Here is a 22,646-nt window from a genome sequence, read left to right as displayed (position 1 = left end):
CTTCTGGTCTATAATTCATTCTTCTAAAGGACCTTTTCACTATAGATTAGCCAGTAAAAGATGAAGATTACATTTTTTTTAAGATGACATAACTGAACCAAAAAAACCCATAGTATCAATGGGCAACTTCAAATATCTTGACACAAGTTTAAGTCTTTTTCTGCTTGCAATGGAAATTCCTTTCAAAATTGACCAGAGTTACAAATAATTGCATCTGTTAAGCAGAAACCATATTAAGAACTATCATTCTAAATTTTATGACTTACTTGTGACCAACAAATATGACAGAACAGTAAGGAAAGAACAGACTTTTTATGAAGTTGCAGTTTGGGGCCTGCCAATTAAAAAATATCTGCTTCTGAGCAAACATTCTGAATCTCAGTTTTGCCACATGTATAATGAAATCAAAATGATCTACGTTGGGGAGGAAAAATAATTTTCCCTCTATCCTTCAAGTTTCTTAACAGAGACCCCTCTGTAAAATAAGACAGATTAACAGAAGGACAAATAGAAGTTTAATAACACTTGTACCTCCGGTATACATGAGTGACGCCCTGGAAAACTGAGTAACCACCCAAAATGGTCCAAGCTACCACCTTAAATATCATCTCCAGCTAAAGACAAAAGAACAAGTTGGGGTAGTGGGGGACCAATAATGGGAGGTTACCAAGAAAAGCACAGTGAACAAAGGTAAGGTTGCTATGGAGACTTAAGTCACTGCCTTCTTCATTAATAGCACTCTCTAGAGATTTGGGGTCATCCTTCACTTCATGGTACAGAGAGGGATTTCCCCTACATATATAAATGTCTCTTATGAAGGGTAAGTTTTACTGTTTTCAGAGTTTTTCCTGTCTTCTGGTCCCTAAAAATAATCTGCCTAAAATAACCCATATGCCAAAAAGGAATATTTTGAGGTGTTAAATCCTGCATACTTTCATCTACTTTTCATGTGTCTGTCTGTGTGTGTCTGTGAGTGTGTGTACAATTCCTGATTCAGAGTGGATATTTAATATATTGTTAGCATTATTATTATCGAATATAGAAAGTTACTAAGCCATCTAAAGTTCATAATAAACAACTAAAATTTTGGTATAGTCCAGAACATTTCAAAACCTTCAGAGAAAAGATGCATATGTCTTTGTAGCCATAGATTCTGAACAGAAATAAACATTTAGAGAAACAGAAGATGGCAAAAAAAAAAAAAATTAAACTCTAATTTTATAATCTTGACTTAATTTAGTCCATATGCCCATGCTATTTCCTTTGGCTCAATTTTCCTTTTTCACTTATTCAAATTATATTATTTAACAAATCAGACAGGGATTGCTTCCGTATGGCTAATCTAATTCTTGCTTTCTCGCCTACACATAGCTGTATTTTCCTTTATTCATTTTTGCATTGTCCCTGTTTCCTTTATTTTTTCTTTTCCTACTTTATTACTAGAAACACCAGTGGTTCACTGAATCATTGGAAAAATCACAGAATGCTGGTAACTAATATCGCACCCTGCCCCTGACAGACACCTCATTATACATGTCACTGGGCCACACACACATGGGTGTGGGTAAGAAAAGTGCATTACAAATTCCTCATTAGAGTTTGTCCACTCCAAGTAATGCTAACACTAAGACCTGCACATCATGAAGCTACATCATCAGCGCTTTCACCTCCCTGGGGACAAGGACCAAAATATCCATTATTGAAGCAAGAAGTCTATTTTCATTTTGCACTTCAGCTCTCTAAATCCATATAAAAAATACATTAACAACCATGCAGGTATATATTCTGCTTTCCTGAATGGCACATTTTGCATGAATTATCTCAGGGCAAAAATACAATAAGTTAAATCAAAATGCATAAAAACCGTAGTGAATAATAAAATGAACTTGAAGTATAGACTTAAGCTATCAACATATCAACTTATTACTTTACTATCAACCTAGTAAAGTCTATTAAAAAAATAGTGGCCTACCACTATGTCTTAAAGGTTAGTTAGATCATGACACATACTAAAAGCTTGACTACTCTAGAAGCATAAAGTTGCAGGCCAAAGTATATATTCTCTGCCTTCAGTTGTATAAAGTGTATATTTAGAGTGGGTTAACAGAAATATACCAACTGATTGCAATATTCATAACAACACAAAAGAAACATTTTCTAAAATAAGGCCCGTATCATGGAAATACTGATTTTAATCTTTCTTAGAATTAGTGTGTGTGTGTGTGTGTGTGTGTGTGTGCGTGTGTGCGTCTAAAGGGTATTACTGTGAAAGAGAAAATGAACATACAGATGGGAATAAAGCAAAACAACAATAAGAAAATGTTAAAGTTTGTAGAATAGATATGTATTTGAAAAGAGAAAAAGGTAAAGAGAAAAAGGCTCTGTTCTTAGAATATCATTGACCCCCTACCCTCCCCACGTATGCTCTAATTAGCTCAATAGCAGTCTTTTCTCACCCAAAGCCTTCAACCTTGAAAAAGCACTCATCTCTATGCAAAGCAATTAGGAAAAAAGTGTGCCCTGCACAAAGTAGTTTCTCAATAATGATGCTCTGGCCATCCAGAACAACATGGAAAGGAGACAGGCATTAATGACTCAGGTCTGATGGAAATAGCACACATTTTAGAAATAAAAGGCTTTGCTAGAAAGGGCATAATTCCATCTCTGAAGGTCACAGAGTCCTTCGCGTTCACTTCATTTCTGGATATTGTATGCTGAAATTACAATCATCCTCCTCAGCTTGATTAGCATCTGCTGGACCAAGTCAGCAAAAGGAAGCCAACTTAAACACAGTTGAAGTTCTAATTACTTCTACATGGTCATTATTTCTGGGCAAATTATTACAGGAGCATGTATTTGTTTAAATATATCCATTTAATTTTTTATTTTTTGCTATCAAGCATATGACCATTGCTGAAACAACTTACAAAGAAAAACTAAAAAATTGTAAAACCCTCAAAAAAAAAAACCCAAAAAAAAAAACAATAAAGCTAGAATAGTAATCTGAAATAGAACTACACTCCCAAACCAAGGCTTAGTAATTTATGTTAAATTTTATAATCCTATTACATAGTTTAAGTTGAAAGTTCAACACACACACCATAATCTTTTCCAAAAATGGCCAGTGTGAGATTTCTGGTCCCACATGCTTTTCTGGAATTTTGCCACTCTCTCACCAAAGGTGTGGTCTATTTCTTCTCCCCTTGAAATTGAGTAGGACTCTGTCATTGCCTTGACAAAGACTATACAGGAAGAGATGCTATGTGACTTCTGAGAGTAGGTCAAAAAAAGGCAATTTGGCTTCTGCTGGCTTTCCTCTCTTTCTCTGGGCATATGCCTTGGGAGTCTTCTGCCAATTTGTAAGAAGTCCAGCTACCTTAAACCCAGCCAAATTAGCAAGGTCACATAGAGACTAGAGACGGAGATGCCCAGAGAAACCTTCAAATAATTCCAGCCTCCAGTCTGCATGTTTTCCAGGTAAGGCCCTACACATTGTGGAGCAGAGACAAAGCAGCCCATCGTGCCCTGAAAACATCTCTGACCCACAGAATCTCTGAAAATAATGAACGATGTTTTGTGCTAAAACTAAAGTTTTACTATGCCATTATAGTAACTAGAACACCCACATAAAAGAAATATAGAGTAAACTTGGGACAAATGCTCCACTTAGTGAATCTAACTCTTCCCTTCATTTTTTACTGCTTTTTAGGAATAGTGTAACATTTCCAAATAAGTATTCAATTCCTTAATGAAAAAAGAGAACTGCATGTCCCATCAACTATACAAATACAAATGACATAATGCCCATTAAATACTTTGAACTATCATTAAGACCAAATGAAATGTAAAATCTTCCCAAATGAATCTCAAAGGTCTGTCATTTGCCCACATTTCCTGGGACAACCACCATCACACCCCTTCCCATACACACCCAGTATCTCTAATATGGCCAAGAGATAAAACAAATAACGAGATAGATACATGTCCCTCTTATTCCTCATTCTTATTTCTAAATGTAGGAGCCAGGGGTAGGCTACCCCAAATGGGCCACTTTGGCATATTGATTATTTCAAATAAAAGTTACTTAAGAGACAGTCGAGGCAAGAAGGACACTAGGACCATCCTCTGACACCCTGGAAGCAGGAAATAAATCTCTCATGTGAAAGGTACCCTCCTTGTACCAGGAAATAGAGAAATCCTTATCATCAGAGATGGGAAATTTAGAGCGGAGAAGACTGTACAAACAACCCTTACTACTTCTTACTAATTTACACCACAACCCAAATCTTGTTTAGAATTCCTTACTAATTGAAGCTCCCAAAGTTCAGTTTTCTTTGTCTTGTCACCTCCTCACAGATTTATTGTTGCTTTGTCTAAAAAGTACAAAAACTGCCTGCCTTGGTCATTTCTTCAGGACTCAATTTCATTATTGGGCCTCTGTGCACATGTAATAAAACTTTGTTCTTTCTCCTGTTAATCTGTCTCTCTGGAAGATGTTGAGGGTAAAGAAAAAATTTTCCTTGCCTTCACAACATTCCAGCATTTTGTACCTGAGAGTAAAGTCTAAGCAAGAGAAATTACTAACTTGAGGGGATTGTCAGAAAAAATTGATAACCTTCAATGACAAATCTCTATACAGAGAGAAAAGAGTAGTTTTTAATGAAAGATTTGCACATTATCTAACTTTCAATTAAAAAATGAAGGTTGACATCAAATTTTTGCAATCTGTACATACCTGAAATCATCATCATAGTAACAATTTTTTTTTCTTTAGTATCCGTTAAGTACAGAAACTTCTTGAAAGGAGTTCAGGGAATAAGAAAAATGATAAGTCTCAGTTTCTGTGAAACTAATGTTTTATTAATCTTTCAAGTCTGAAAAAAATGTTCATCTGCAAACAATCTCATTTACAATAGCATTAAAAAAGGATAAAATCCTTGGGAATAAATTCAACCAAGGAAGTAAAAGATCCATTCACTGAAAACTATAAGACACTGCTGAAAGAAATTGAAGAAGAAACAAAAAATTAATGTTTTTAAATGTCTACAATATCCGGAGCAATCTACAGATTCAATACAATTCCTATCAAAATTCTAATGGCATTTTTCACAGAAATAGAAAAAAACAATGCTAAAATTTGTAAGGAACCACAAAAGACCCTGAGGAGCCAAAGGATTCTTAAGAAAGAAGAGCAAAGCTGGGGGCATCACACTTCTGACTTCAAACTATATTACAAAGCCATCAAAATCAAAACAGTGTGCTAGTAGCATAGAAATGCACATATAGAACACTAGAACAGGATCAGAACCTAGAAATAAATCCACACATATATGGTTAGTTAATTTATGAAAAATGAACCAAGAATATTCAGTAGGGAAAGGATAGTGTCTTTAATAAATGGTGTTAGGAAAACTAGATTGCCACAAGCAAAAGAGTGAAACTGGATCCCTATTTCATACCATACATAAAAACCAACTCAAAATGGATTACAAACTTAAATGTAAGACCTGAAAATGTAAAATTCCTAGAAAAGAGCATAGGGATAAGTTCCATAGACATTGGTCTGGGCAATGATTTTTCAGATTTGACATCAAAAGCAACAAAAGCAAAATAAACAAATGAGACCACATCAAACTTAAGAGTTTCTGCTCTGCAAAGGACACCATCAACAAAATGAAAAGGCAATTTATAGAATGGGAAATGAAGAAAATATTTGCAAACCACACATTCAATAAGAGGTTATTACCCAAATATATAAGGAACTCATACAATTCAATAGCAAATAAATAAATAAATAAATAAATAATCAAATTAATAAATGGACAAAGGACCTGAATAGATGATATTTTTCAAAAAAGACATACAAATGACCAACAGGTACATGAAAAGGTGCTCCACATCACTAATCAGAGAAACAGGAATCAAAATCGCTATGAAGTTGTCCTAAATCAGTACGTTAGGACAGGTATGAAAAAGATGAGAGACAATAAATATTGGCAAGATTATGGAGAAAAGGGAGCCCTGATACACTTTGGCAGGAATGTAAACTGGTATAGTCACTACAGAAAAGAGCATGGTGTTTCCTCAAAAAATTTGAAACAGAACTGCCATATGATCCAGCAATCCCACTTCTGATATATATCCAAAGGAAACAAAATCATTATCTTGAGGAGTTATCTACACCCCCATGTTCATTGCAGTATTATCCACAATAGTCAAGGTATGGAAACTGCCTAAGAGTTCATCAATGGATGAATGGATCAAGAAAATGTGATATATATCTATATATACAGATATGTATATAGATGTATATAGATACGTATGTATATACACACACAAATATACATTTAATGGAATATTATTTAGCCTTTAAAAAGAAGGAAATCATATTATCTGCAAAAATATGGATGGAAATGGAGAGCATTATGCTAAGTGAAATAAGGCAGACAAAGAGACTAATACTGCATGGTATCATTCATAAGTGAAATCTAAAAAAAATAAAAAAGTCAAATTCATAGAAACAGAGTAGAAAAGTAATTGCCAGGGGCTGGGAGAGGGGGAAATAGAAGTTGATAAGAGGGTACAAACTTTCAAGTATAAGATGTATAAATAAGGTCTGAGAATTTAGTGTGTGACCGTAGTTGATAATATTATATTGTATAATTGAAATTTGCTAAGAGAGTAGAACTTAAATATTCTCACACACACGAAAAGGGTAAATATGTGAAATGATGGATATGTTAATGAACTCAATGAGGGGAATCCCATCACAGTGTATATGGATATCAAATCACCACATCGTACATGTTAAGTATCTCACTACTTTGTCGATTACATGTCAAAAGCTGAAAAAAAATTAAAGAGAGAGAAAAAAGAAAAACAATAAGCTCTTTTATATTTACTCATGAAATATTACAGAGCACCTAAGATGTACAGTGGGAAATTCTAGGTATTTGGGGGTACAAAGAACCTTTCGGGAAAGTAAAGTACAGGAGATAAGGTCTGACCATAAATAACATAGAAAGTGATGAAACAAAGAAAAACAGATTTGGTTTTTCAGATATTAGAGAGATTGCTTCCATATGTAGGAGCACGATCATGAAAAAGCTCCTGAATGCACAATTAGAATATCTGGGCAAGAAAATTCTATGTAGAAAAACTAACAGGTACAAAAGCTCAGAATTTGGAAAACATCATTGGAAATCAAGAGTGCATGAGAGGAAAGGGAATAGGATTGAAAAGGTAAAGTAGGAGTAATATTAAGGGGCAATATTAAGGTAGTAGATTGGAGTCTTTGAATGATAGGAAAAGTTTGACTTGATTATTTAAGAAACAGAAAACAATTGAAGATTTCTTTGTTTTTTTTTTTTCCAATTGACGATTTCTGAGGAATGACATAAGGGCGGGATGCCTCTTACTTATAGGGCATTTTATCATTAAAAAGCATCCCAATGTATTTTATTTCATGTCTTTATCACAAAACTCTGTGAGGCATGTAGTGAAGAGATTATTATCAAATAATCCACCCCAAATCATAGTGTTATTTGGTGGCATAAACCAGACTCCGAGCCAAGCCTTTACTAAAGTACAGCAGGCTTTCTACGAAAATGCAAAGTGAGCTAGCTGGTGGTGTGTGAGAATGAAGAGGAAATGACAAGTCAGGGAGGTTGTGAATTAATCCCTGTGAAAGATGATCAAAGTGGAGACAAGATGAGACATGTCTCAGTGATACAGGAAGCAAAATTATCCAGGTAGAAGAAGTTAAACACATTTTTCACAGAAAAGCAGCAACTGTAAAACCTTTAGATTTTGTTCCACATGCATCGCCATTAGTATATCATCCTATAATTCTCCAGTTTATAAAAAGAGAATTTATGAGGCTCTTAGTAACTAAATTAGCAGTCTAGAAAATTAAGTGGAAAACATACATATTCCTTCTAAAAAAAATAAGTCTTAACGATTTATTTTATGAAGTTTATTTTAACAATAGAATATGAAAATGTCATGCTCTAACACTTACAGTGGAATGATATGAAAGCCCAGTATTATAAAAGTTTTAAAATATTCAAAATACTCTAACAAGAGTAAAATTCTCCATTGTATTCACTTCAATCTCCATAAGGAAAATCACCACTAAGTTAAAGGATGAAGTGCTCCTTTCTTTTTCTTTCTCCTAAACCTTAAAACAATTCATAAAGTTTCTAGCAATAGTTTGGAATTATATATACAGATCTAATTAAAAAGCCTAGAAGCTCATGCTAAGCTAAGTCTCAAACATTTGATATTGTTAAAAAATCAATATGAAATTAACACAGTAAACTACGGTTAGTCTTGAAGATCTTTGCAAATTCACAAAATGCTTCCAAATCATGGTAGTTCATCCCAAATGCTCCAAGGAAGGAGGACAGTTTTGCCATATTTCTATTTCCCCATGAATGGTAACGGTAATTATTCTCCCTTCCTCCCTAGTATCTTGTCCTGTGCCTTATTACAAAGGGGAAAAACAATAATTTATAAACACGAAATCACACCAAAGAGAAATAGGGCCAAATGGATATACACGAGCACCAAGAACCCCCAGGGCAGAATAAATGTCCAGGATTTCCAGGCAGAATGGGCAAACTTTCAAGAGCTCTCTGGACAGAAAATGAACTAAAACAATTAAAATGTTGATGCATTTTAACTGACACAAAATCGCCTTCTCTCCTCCTTAACAACTCTGCCAAAGTTATCTTCACAAGCAAATGTCAGGAGGCACAGATCACAGTTAAGTAGACAATCAAACAAGAACAGCTGCGTGGGTCTGGCACGTTGGAGATTCTGAGAGCATTTACTAAACAGGCAACCTAGAAGCCAGATTGGTTAAGTAAGGACAGTACCCACTTGAAGTTCATGAGAAGATATTCTACCAAAGTCCAAGGAGAAAGGGAGAAGAATGCTTACTCCCAGGAATAAATGTATTCACACTGGCACTCACCTGATTCATCCTGTGACACTCAGAGCTCTCAGTGCATTCAGTCTCTCCCAGATGCAACGTTAGAGGTCGGAAATACCTAACACTGGGTATGCTGAGTGGGCTCTTCTGTCGGTAACAAGACCACCAACTGCACTGAAGGAAGTGCTGCAAATAAGGAGGGAGAGAAGTGCCATCAGTGTCTCTCCCTATATTGTAATAGTATCAGTCACTTCATCACTCAGATATCGTTTTTTAAAAAGAACTCATTGAACACTGCTGAAAATACTCTTCTGCCTACTGAAAAGTATGCTGATTGGAACTCAATTGGTTTAATCTTTTTAGTGTTTTGATCTTAAGGGTTTTTATTCATCTCAGCCTTCTCTATTAAGAAAGATATTCTTGTATGATCCCTGTTCATCAACTAATTTGCTTGACTTGAAAGTCACTAAATCTCTGTGTAAGTTCTTCTATTTTCAGGATGTTAAAGGATTATAAAATCTATAATGCAAACTGCTGAAAAAAATTTTAACTTCATTCTTAAGACTGCAGTTTATATACATTTTATTTTTTTTATTCCCATTAACTTTCAATACACCCATCATACTCTTTCCCAAGTATATATCAAATATCAGCCTAAGCTCCATGTGCTCAGAGTCAAGAAAGAATTGCAACTTTCCTCCTGAATCTCCTGTGTAGGATATTGGTTATTTTCATTTATACTTTGACCTTGATAAACTGTCTCAACATAGTAATAATAAAAACAATCTCTTCAAAGAGGCATAAATCTGCAGATCAACATGCCAACTACTTTGAATAACAAGAGATAAATCTGCCTGTTGAAAAAATATCCAGAACGATGCCACTAGTGATAAGGAGTTGCAGTAAGTGTATTAAAACGAAATGACCATTCAGAGGGGCACCAGGCTGGCTCAGTCGGTGGAGCATGAAGCTCTTGATCTCAGGGTCATGAGTTTGAACCCCAAGCTGGGTGTAGAGATTACTTAAATAAATAAAAAACTTGAAAAAAATAAAATGAAATGACCACTGTAATGTTTATACCCCACAGCTCTCCCATGTTGACAGGACACAGATATCTGTCAATATCAATACTGTAACACATGCCCCAGTGTTCTGCCGGAGGGTTTCCATACAAGAAGGTATGGTATAGCTTCAGCCCCAGCTCTCCCCAACCACACCCCTTTTCTCTTCCCCCTCACCTATTTTCACAAGTAGAGGGCTGACAATAGCTGGCGTCAGGAGTAGTTCCTGACTATAAATATCAAACATTAGAGAGAAGGAATCCCTAATGTATTTTTTTTAGATTTATTTATTTTATTTATTTGAGAGAGCAAAAGAGCGAGAGAGAGAATGCATGGGGAGAAGGGGCAGAGGGAGAGGGAGACAGAAACTCAAGCAAACTGTCCTGAGAGCCCAACACAAGGCTCCATCTCATGATCCTGAGATCATGACTTGAGCCAAAAACAAGAGTCCAACACTTAACTGACTGCACCACCCTGGCACCCCAGAGTCCACAATGTTTGATGCGATGTAGGTAAGTCAGATCTCATGACTTCCCTGCTCTAAACACTCTGGTTGATTTCATAGTTTGTACAATAAAATCCCAGCTCCTTCCAATGGCTCACAAGCCCTGAGCAGTGGCTCTTATGTCCCTCTTTGACAGCTTTATCTATACTCCTACCTTCCCATTATGCTCCAGCCATACCAGTCTTCCTCCTGTACCTCCAGTGGCCATTTATAACTTTGGAATAAAAAAAATAGCTACCTCAGAGGATTCTTTGAGCATTATAGGAGTTCATATTCATAAAGGACTAGGAAGTATGTCTGACACGTAATAAGGGTTTTGCTGATAGTTTCCCCCCTTTAGGTTTGTATAGTTTCTGTCTCCTTTCTTAGAAATGTTATTATGCTAGTTCTCAGACCAAATGTCCACTCCTCAGAGGTTTCCCAAGCATCTCATTCAAAGAAGCAAAACTACCCTCCCTGATAGAATACCCTTTCTCTCAATGCCCTCAATGCTTCCTGTCATAATCTCCTTCTCATATTTCTTTCCTTTCATTCTGTGTTTTCATCTTCTCATTAGGATGCAAGCTCCATGAGGACAGAGACCTTGCTTCCTTTTGAATCTCTAGCTCTTGACATAGAACTTGAACACATAATGGGTATTTGTCTAAATACATGTTTAATTCATTAGCTAATGGATCATGAGATCTGGATTCCAATTCCATCATTTGGAAAGTCTCCTAATTTCTCAGAGTTTCAATTACCTCATTTATAATTAAAGGTAATTACAGCTTCTCTACCTGTACTTCAGTGTGAAATGCAAATTGGATAATCTACATGGAAGTGCTATAGAAACTGTAAATATTACCCAAATATTAGTTGTTATTTTAAAGAAACAAGCTAATACAGTAAAATAAGTACTAGATACAAGTCAAAAGTCTAAATGCAACTTCCTTCAAGTCTTTATTGTGAGACTCTGAGTAAGCACGCACTTCCCTGAGCATCTGATTACTCATTTTAAAATGATTTTAATACCATTTTATGAGAATTACATGACTCATCTAGATAATCATAAATGGCATGTGAATATGTGCAAAAGGTAACTTATCAAATAGTGGTATCATACAAAGACAGCCTTACCATTCCCCTTACCTTGATAACACTTTAGATGGGTGTCTTCCCGAATATGAGCCCCAATCTCCCTTTTTTTAGAAAACTTACAATTGTAAATTCTTTCTCGGCCTCTCAGATATAAGTCTTCTCTAAGTCTCTTGTAACCCAAGGATATTTTCCTCTTGGAACCATTCCTTTGAGAAGTAATAATCACGAAAGATAGTACCCCTATCTCTGAGTCTTGGTGGGAAGCTGGGAACCTAACTTTGGTGAGCAACAATAAGCAAACACAGGTGATCTAATCACATTGACCACTGTGTCTTCCTGTACTTTTCCATTAATTCACCCCAGTGTTTAAAAATTCTTCTACCTTTTGCTTCAACAGAATTGAGGTCACTGCCTCCCTAATTTCAATTACCTCAATCCCTAGTACAATAGCCTTGAATAAAGTTTTCCTTGTCAGTTTAACCTGTTCAGCACAATTTTTATTTAATAAATCATAGGAGTGAAAACAATGGCTCCTTTGGATTAGACGGAGCTCATCACAAACTCCACCGAGACAATCTGGGATCAGGCTAACCCAAGACTCTCTCTCTCAAACTTTTCTATCCTCTAGAGCAATTTCAGGTTCACAATAAAATGGAGAGACAGATACAGATTTCCCATAGATGTCCTGCCCCCACACAGGCATAGTATCTTGTTATCAATATCCTCTATCAGAGTGGTATATTTGTTAAAACTAATGAACCTACATGGACACACCATAATCACCGAAAGTCCATATAGTTTACCTTAGGATTCACCCTTGGTGCTGTACATTCTATAGGTTTGGACAAGTGTATAAAGACGTGTATACATTATTATAGTATCATACAGAGTATTTTCACTGCCCCAAAAATTCTGCACTCTGCCTATTAATCCCTCCTTCCTCCACTCCCCACCTCTACCCCTGGCAACTTGGGTTTTACTGTGCCCACAGTTTTGTCTTTTCCAGATGTCATATAATTGGAATCATACAGTATGTAGCCTTTTCGTATTGGCTTCTTTCACTTAGTAATATATGCATTTAGGCTCTTCCATGTCTTTTCGTGGCTTAATAGCTCACTTCTTTTTAGTGTTGAATAATACCCTGTTGTTGTGTAGATATACCAGTTTATTTACCATTCATCTACTGAAGGACTTGTGATTGCTTCCATGTTTTGACAATTATGAATAAAGCTGCTATAGGGGCGCCTGGGTGGCGCAGTCATTAAGCTTCTGCCTTCGGCTCAGGGCATGATCCCAGCGTTCTGGGATCGCCCACATCGGGCTCCTCCACTAGGAGCCTGCTTCTTCCTCTCCCACTCCCCCTGCTTGTGTTCCCTCTCTCGCTGGCTGTCTCTAATAAATAAATAAATAAATCTTTTAAAAACATGAATAAAGCTGCTATAAACATTCATGTGCACATTTTCATATGGACACAAATTTTCAACTCCTTAGGGGAAATACCAAGGAGTGCAATTGCTAATCATATGGTAAGTGTATGACTAGTAGATTAGAAACTGTCAAACTGTCTTCCAAAGTGACTGTACCATTTTTAATTCCCATCAGCAATGAGAGCCCATGTCGCTCCACATCCTTGCCAGCATTTGGTGGTGTTAGTGTTCTGAATTTTGGGCATTCTAACAGGTGTGCAGTGATATCTCACTGTTGTTTTATTTTGCATTTTTCTGATGACACACAATGTGAAGCATCTTTTCACATGTTTATTTTTCATATTTGGTGGTCTTTTTATCTTCTCTTTTCTATGTCAAGTATTATTGGAAAGACCTTCACCTTCAAGTTTCTCCTTATAATTGATGTTGACATGCAAATACTGTGATTACAGTGATTGCCTGTTTAGTTGGACTGTAAAATCTTCATACTCTTGTTATTGTTTTCATTCAACGTAAGTCAATTCAGTGTCTCAGTCTCTGCTCCTGTGAAATGAGTACATTGGATCAAACAATTCCTTTCCAGTCATGTTATTTGGGGGATCTAAAATGCTTTTTGGAGCTTTCTTTAAATCTTGATACTGCATCTATAATCCCCTTGGATGTTTAAGGGAAGATACAGAGATGATAAGTGCTCTATCTGGAATATGTAGCATTAACTGTGCTATATAATTTTTTAAAGGTTGAAATGTATGGATTTTCATAATTTTCTTCCCATCATCACTACTGTACTGACACTACATTTACCAACAACTTACTAAAATGTCCCTGGGATAAATTCAGCTCTGAATGACACATGGTGAAACCAATTTTAGATACTGAATGTCAAAATTAAATCAATACTTATTTAGCAGGAAATTATGAAACTGCTTTCAATTTCCAAGGATGATTTTAGTTTTGTTGCTCTTTTTAGAAGTTATCAGTCCTATGAAAAATATCACATTATTGAGAAAATTTGTCCTGGACTTGTCCTGAATTTAGATTTATTTATCTCATACCTTTGCCTATAGGTCCCCCCAGTTCCTGAACTTCTCTGTTCAGAATATCACTAAGTTTAGAACCATTAAAGTATATGCTTTTAGTAGATACATTTGGAATTTCCAGACAGAGATACCCATGAAAATCAAACCAAAGGTGACTATCAGATTTATATTTGACTTAGTGACTGATTTTCATTTGATCAACTCCTTGATTTCTTTATCATTCTCTTGCAGGTGAGTCACTGTTAAATGTCATGGTTGCTTTATGTCAAAACAAAGTGAAAATCCGTTACTCTTCATCTGTGAACATAAATTCAAATTCAGTAAGAACTTCCTTGAGAACCTACGATAAAATCTTTGCTTTTCAAAGAAATAATCAGTAAAAATAGAACCCAAAGAATGCCCTCCATGTTTCATTTGATTTTCCATTTTGCTACCATTTGATAGTAACTGTCTTGTTGATATCATAAACAGGTAGCAGATGTGTACAGAAGAAACAGATATGTTTTTAGATATAAAAATTATGGGTTAAGCTCTCTGCAAATCAATGTAATACAAGAATCTTAAAGAAACAAACTACAAAGAGTTCCGAGAGAAGCAGACACTTCATCTTGAACTATATTATATAATATAAAGTAACATTTAAACAGATTCAAAATGATTAATTTCTTTCAAAAAAATAATTCTAAGTAATTTTTCAGATTTCCAAGATATATTCCAATAACTCTTAATAATTACCTCCACTTATTCATTAGGAGTCAGAAAAAAGGAAAAGATGTCTAGCATTTCCTGAACACATAGATTGACTCATTTATTCTTCACAACAGCCTTATCGGAAAGAACTGCTATTTTCATTTTATAGATGAGAAAACTGAGGCTTGGAGTGCCTAAGTAGAACTCATCCAAGGATATAAAATAGAAATGTTAGAGCCACATCTGAAATTAGTTCTGTTTCAATCAAAACCCATCTTTTTTTTCTTTATACTACACTGCCTCTGGCAAGAAAAGAATGTTCTACTATCAGGAGAATAGAGGCAATGTTAAAAAGAAAACAGCCAATCTTGGCTGTCCTTCAGTTTTAGCAAAATGGGAGGACTGAAGTAAAGCCTAGGTTTGATTTAGAGCCTTTCCTGTAGTGTTTCATTAGACGGGGGCACTACAAAGCAGTACGTCATACGGGTTCTAAGAAAAAAGCATTAAAGGACTTGATAATGGACGTAATTTTGCTCTAAAACATTTTACAATAGATTAGAAAGATAATAATGAGAAATCAAACATCTCCATGCAAACATAATAAGCAGCACATATTCCTGGCACAGATATTTCTTAAGAGTTTGCAAATATATAACTACAATTCAAAACTACAATAACTCTCCAGTTACAAATGCCATAGAGAGAAATCTGTTTCTGTAGCCACATTTATGAAATGCAATTGCTGCTTTGTCCATACCTCTGGAAGAAAGACCTTCTGCATTATCTGGTTGTTTTCCTAAAGCAATGTTCTCCATTTATTGCTCCTCCCACTTTAAATGACCTTAAAAGAAACTCTCGGTGCTGCCTGAAATTAGTGAAGATTGGAATTAGATGCTGTTACTTTAAAATTCATCCTGTAGTTCCAGACTCACTGACTATGACTTTCTCACATGGATTTCGATTCAGCAAATGGAGGTTAATAACTATCCCTAAACCCAATCCATCCTTGAATTTGTCCATGCTGTTCTTTCTGCTTGAAATGTTCATTTCCCACTCCAACATGACCACCAATACTGCCTAAGGAATCCCTAGATTATCTCTATCACTTGCAAATAATAGAAAATCCATTTAACATGAGTTAAACAATAAAGACTTTAAATATTCCCAAATTCTATAAATGCAGAGGAACTCAGTTGCATGTTTTGTTTGGTTAATATTCTGTCACAACTGTTTTCAAGGAGCCAGTGTTTTCCTTCTTTCAGTTACCATCACCAATCTGCTGGGATTCATGACATAGCTAATTAGTCAAGGCCACAGCTGCTGGAATTAGATGACTTGAGTTCAAAATCTACTGCTTTGTATCCTTTAGAATATATATGAGTTCTCTGAGCCTTAGTTTTTTTCATCCATAACATAGAGATAAAAAGTTTCTAGGATTTAATGACTTAATATATGTAAAAAGTGAGGATTTAATATTCTGATATGAAAAACTAAAAATCTTAAAATGGCATGTGGCACATAGTATTACAGAAATGTTCTCTACATTTTTGTGCTCATGGGAAAATACAGTGTCTGTCTGTCTGTCTCTCCTTTCTCTCTGATAATTAGAGATAAAAGATCTCCTAGAAGTTAGCCAGTAACTATATATTATAAATCATGTCCATGCCTAGCTGCAAGGAAAGCTGGGAAAGAAAGCTTCTGGTCTGTTGTGGAGTCAGGACTCTACCAGCAAGGACATAGGGAAAGGCTAGAGTAGGGAGGGGAGTGACTGTTGAAAATTCACCAAAAGTGGCTATCACAATCACTCTTTAGCCTTCAAAACACCACTATTCAAGGGTCTCTCTAAAACACTCCAACTTCCATGAGGCCCTTCCTGATTTCCAAACCAGGCATCATTTTTTCCCCTTCTTCAAGATACTCTAAACAGTTGTGCAAAGTGCCAGAACCAATCATTTATTAGACTATAAAAATATTCAAGAGAATTTAAGGCTGAATGAAGCTATAAACATCACCTAATTCAATCAACTTTATGATGATCAAATTATATCTACAACACATAAATCAATTAAAATAACCAAAAATAGTTACCATTTGAGTGTTTACCCTATGCCAGGTGTGATAATAGGTTATTTATCTAAGTATTTTATTTACTCTGCACAACAGTCTTACAATATTGGAGTTGCAGTTGAACTTGCTTTAGAACATATTCCCAGTAAATCTCCTCTCCCTCGACTCCTTAAAAAGTGTAGCTATTTCACTATTCAATTTAATTCTCACAATGAAATCAAATCTATAAGCACACACACATAATTAAAAAGATTTATTATGGAGAAAACGCTTTAAGAAAGCAGAAACGAATAATCCCCTACATAACTCCCCATTTTTCTCTGGGGATTGATAACCATTTTGAAAGAAAAATGGTCGAATGATCAGACACTTGCTTATAGACTATCCTTTTATTCTTTCATTTAGTCCAATTTAGAGATTGCCAAATTTTAGTATATAAGAGGTACTGTGTAGCTCTGTATATACAGAACTGTGGATGCAGTATTTCATAAATGATGGGATATTTTCAAGTATAATATTGATTAGATGGGATTATCATTTTATCTTTTACTTTACTAAGTAACTCAAGTATAACATGTGAATCCACTGTATTATTACCATTTTACAGTGGTCTCAAAGAAAATATATTAGTTGCCCGAGGACATACAGCTAATAGGTTAAGTGCGGAATTATAACCCCTGGAGGTCTAACCCAAAAGTCAAAGTGGACAGTACATACACTCCCTGCTTATTGACCTCCACCTACAGCATTAATTATGTCTTTGTGTTGCCCTGAGTACACGGCCCAGCGTTTTACGAATAGAAGATGACTAACATATTATTTGTTGTAATGAGAACTCTGAAAATTAATCACAAAAACTCTGATAGTCATCTTTCTTATTCTTTGCCTCTCAGTGCTCCAAGTCTCAGAGGGGAAACAGGAACCAAAGTTGACTAGAATTAGCAGTAACAGACATCCTACCCTAATACTAGCAGTACAAATAACAGAGGCTTTACCTGTGCCTTTTTAATTCTTAAATAGGTGTTTTCTCATAAAATTAAAACCTAACTTATGAACTACTCTCACCCTTCTTGGCATTCTACATCCTGTTTAACATCTAGTCCATAAATCTGAGTATGAAAAATAAACCATATTTCTTTATTTTCTTTGAACCAAATTAAATCCAATTTTAAGCCTTCATCTCTCTAAACAGCTGACTAATCTCAATTATTATTTCTAAGGCTCTATTCATACCCTCAATAATAGCTATGACAAGACTTGTACAGCCCCAGAGTCTAGGTGTGTCCCTCTGGTCATTAGGCATCTGACTCCACCTATTACTCCCGAAATTCCTATGCTTTGCCCTACATGGTCTCTTTCAGGGCTGTGGTATCTACAGTCCAACTTTTCCAGGTATTTTTAATTTTATGTGTCAACTTGGCTAGGCCACGTTACACAGATATTTAATCAAACACATCTGGATGTTACTGTGAAGTTATTTTTTTAAGATTAATATTTAAATCAGTTGACTTTGAGTAAAGCAGATTACCCTCTATAACACAAGTGGGCTTCATCCAATCAGTTGAGGACCTTGAGACAAAGACTGACTGCTCCTGAGGAAGAGGGAATTCTACCACTGTTTACCTTTGGACTTAAGCTGCAACATCAACTCTTCCCTGAGTTTCCAACCTGCCAGCCTGCTTGCCTGCAGATTTCAAACTTGCCATCCTCCACATCTATGTAAACCAATTCCTTAAAATAAATCAACCCTGCACCCTCTCTCCTTCACTTTCTTTCTCTCTCTCTCTCTCTCTCTCTCTTTCACACACACACACACACACATATGCACACATACACAGATATACATATATATGTGTGTGTGTGCATGTGTATATACATATATATTCTGTTTCTCTGGAGAGCACTTAACACTATGCCACACTAGATGTATCATACACCAGACTATTCTGGAAGTAACCTTTAATATTAAAGATAACATGAACCTTCTTTTCCTTCCAATTTCCCAGGATACTCAGCCTTCAACTGATCAAATGACCAAGGAGCTAAGACTCCATTATTCACGTTCTTGCTCTCATGGAGGGCTTTTGAAATAATTAACCACTTCTAATGTTTCCCTTCCTTTATTAACTTAATGTGAACTTTTAATTAATTCAAATTGAGGAAACATAGGCAGACATCATCATCTCTTGTCCAGGTTATTACAAGAATGACATTACTAATTTCTTTGCTTTAACTCTTCCATTCTCCATTAAGTAGTCAACATAATCTTTTAAAAACATAAGTCAGTTCATGTTATTCCTCTGCTTAAGATCTTGCTATGGCTTTTCTTCATTTATGGTAAAATCTAATCTCATTGCCATCATGGCCTGTAAGGATCCAGGTGATCTGGCCTCTGCTACCTCTTCAAATTCATCTCAACATCACCCACTGCATACCAGCCACAATGGCCACATATCCGTTGCTCAAACAAGCTAAGCTCTATAAGCAAATGGCATTTCAGGCCTTTGGTAATTGCTATTAAAAGGGCTTGGGATGCTATTCCCCAAGATATTCTCTTGCTGGCTCTCTATTTCCATAGGAGCAGAGTGAAACAGCTTCCTCCTCAGACAGAACATCACTACCTGCCTAGTTAAGGCCAACAACCCATACCACCTCTTGCTGGTTCATTTTCTCCACAACACTTATTTTCTGAAATTATCTTGTTTATTTATTTCCTTACTTGTATGTTGTCTGTTTATTCTGCAAGAATTTAAGTTATATGAGCGTGAAAACTATCTGCCTTGTTGATCCTGAATTTCTAGGGTCTGGTATAATAATCATTTAATAAGTACTTATTGAATGAAGAAATCCAAACAAGGTACTATCCTGTTTCAGAAACAAATATTATTGAGGCAGCCAAATAGCAATCACCTATTAGAAATGGGATAAAATTTAAAGGCCTGTCCTCAAAAATAAAGCAAAAGATGAGTTTCCAGACCAACAATACAAGGTATGCTCTAGAATAGACCAGAAGTAAAGTTAACAGCAGAGCACTAATCAAGAGAGCCAAAGGGCATTACATTCTCAGCCTGAAAACAAGATCAGCTGGCAAGTATGGGGCAGGACTGAGCCACCAAAAAAAAAAAAAAAAAAAAAAAAAGTTAAAAAACAGTTGCTAAAGCAGAGATGAGGGAAGTTCATCAAATAGATCAGGGTTCTGCAAACATTTTCTATAAAAACACAGGTAGTAAATATTTTAGACTCTATAGGCCATAAGTTTCTGTCACAATTAAACAGTTCTGCTGTTTCAGCACAAAACCACATATAGACAATATATAGACAAATGAATGTGATTGAGTACCAATAAAAAACTAATTATGGACACTGAAATTTGAAATTACTATAGGTTTGATTGTTTTATTTTGAGATAATTGTAGATTAAGTTGTAAACACTACTAAGAGAGATCCCATACACCCTTTACCCTATTTCCCCAATGGTAACATCTTATAAAACCATAGTACAATATAACAAACAGCATATTGATATTGGTAAAGTCAAGATACAGAATATCTACAGCACCACAAAGAACCCTCATGTTGTCCTTTTATAGCCACACACATTTTTCTCTTCCAACCCCCATTCTTAATTCCCAGCAACCATTAATCTAGTCTCCATCCTATAATTTTGTCATTTCAGGAATGCTATAATACAACTTTTGCAATTTGCTCTTTCTATATAGCATAATTTTCTGGAGAGGCATCCAAATTGCTGCATGTGTCACATTTCTACCTCTTTACTGCTCAGTAGTATGCCATGGTATGGATAAAATTCTGTAGTTTTTCTTTCTTTCTAACCACTTTTGGTTGTGGTATCTAGGTACTACTAGCTTCATACATTGAATTAGGGAATGTTCTCCCTCTTCTATTTTCTGAAAAAAATTTTGTAGAAATGGCATTAATTCTTTAAACTGTCAGTGGAATTCTCCAGTGAAAGCATCTGGGCTTAGATATGTTGTTTCAGAAGTTTTTAAATTGCAAATTTAGTTCCCTTAATATTTATAGGGATATTCAAACGTCCCATTTCATATTAGGTGAGTTGTAGAAATTTGTACTTTTTGAGCAATTCAAAAATCATTTAAGTTGTCAAATATATGTGTACGTAATTGTAATAGTCCTGCATGACCTTCTTGATATTTGAAGTGTCTGCAGTGACAGGTCCCATTTTATTCTTGGTAGTGGTAGTATTTTGTTTTTTCTCTTTTTCTTTTGTCAATGTTGCTAGAGGTCTGTCAATTTAATTTTTTCCTAAGAGGCAGTTTTGGTTTCATTTATCTTCTCCATTGTTTTTCTGTTTTCAATTTCTTTGATTTCTGCTCTTATTTTATTATTTTCTTTCTTCTTCCTTTGGGTTTAATCTGGTCTTCTTATAATAGGCTCTTTACATAGGGTCTTAGATTACTCATTTGAAACATTTCTGCTTATTTAATTTAAACAGTGTTATAAATGTCCTTCCCCAAACTGCCTTACCTGTGTCCCACAAATTTGTTTTATTTTAATATTCATTTAATTAAATGTTTCCTTTTGTAATTTCTCTTGAGACTTTCTCCTTGACCCATAAATTATCTAGAAACGTGTTCTTTAAAACTGTGTGTTTCCAAGTGTTTGGAGATTTTCCTGTTCTCTTTAAGTTACTTATGTCTAGTTTAGTTTTATGGTGGTAAAAGAACAAATTCTGTATGATTTCACTCATCCTAAATTTTTTGAGGTTTGTTTTACACCCAGAAGATGATCTATCCTGGTATATGTTCTGTGGACACTTAAAAATGATGTGTATTCTTCTGTTTGATATAATGTCCTATAAATGTTAATTATATCTTATTGGTTGATAGCAGTGCTATTATTTTATCCTTGCCAATTTTCTGCCTATTTTCTGTGTCACTTGCTGATATAGGAGTTGTAATAGATTAAATGGTGGCCTCAGATAAGACATCTTCACTCAGAAGGTGTGAGGGTGACCTTATTTGAAAAAGGGGCTCTTTACAGGTGTAATTAAGTTAAGGCTCTTGGGATGAGATCATCCTGAGTAGAGGATGGGTCCTAAATTCAACAACATGGGTCCTCAACAGAGAAAGGCAGGGATAGATTTGAGACACAGAGACACGCACACTAGAGGATCATGGGAAAATGGAAACAGCAATTGAATTGATGTGTCTTTTGGTTAAAGAATGCCAAGAATTTTGGGCAACTACCAGCAGCTAGAAGGCAGGTATAAAACAGATTCTCCTTAGAACCTCCAGAAGAAAAAAAAAAAAAAATCGCCAACACCTTGATTTGAGGCTTCTGGCTTCCAGAATTGAAAGAGGATAAGTTTCTATTGTTTTAAGCTATCAAGTTTCTGGTACTTTGTTATGGACATTTTAGGAAACTAATATGTGTGTTGAAGTCTCCAACTATCATTATGTATTTTTCTATTTCTTCCTCATGTTCAATCAGTTTTTGCTTCACATACTTTGTAGCTCTGTAGTTTGGTGCATACATATGTAGGATTATAATATATATGCTATTCATACACTAATATTCACATGATCTATAAATATCAACCTAACTGTTTTGTTATGCTTATTGTGAGATTTTATAGAAAACATACAAGCAAGGTCAAGTTTGTGTGCGTGTGTTGTGTGTGTGTGTGTGTGTGTTTGTGTGTCTGTTTTATTATTCTATCTTCAAGTTTACGGATTCCTCTGATCTTTCTGTTCTGGTGTTGAGTCCTCCCATTGAGTTTTTTATGTCAGTTATTGTATTTTTTAATCCTAAAATTACCATTTAGCGGCACCTGGGTGGCTCAATCGTTGAGCGTCTGCCTTC

The sequence above is a fragment of the Ursus arctos genome, unplaced genomic scaffold (genome assembly GCF_023065955.2).
Source record: "Ursus arctos isolate Adak ecotype North America unplaced genomic scaffold, UrsArc2.0 scaffold_5, whole genome shotgun sequence".
In the NCBI taxonomy this organism is placed as follows: Eukaryota; Metazoa; Chordata; class Mammalia; order Carnivora; family Ursidae; genus Ursus; species Ursus arctos.
Note: the sequence above shows the minus strand (reverse complement) of the source record.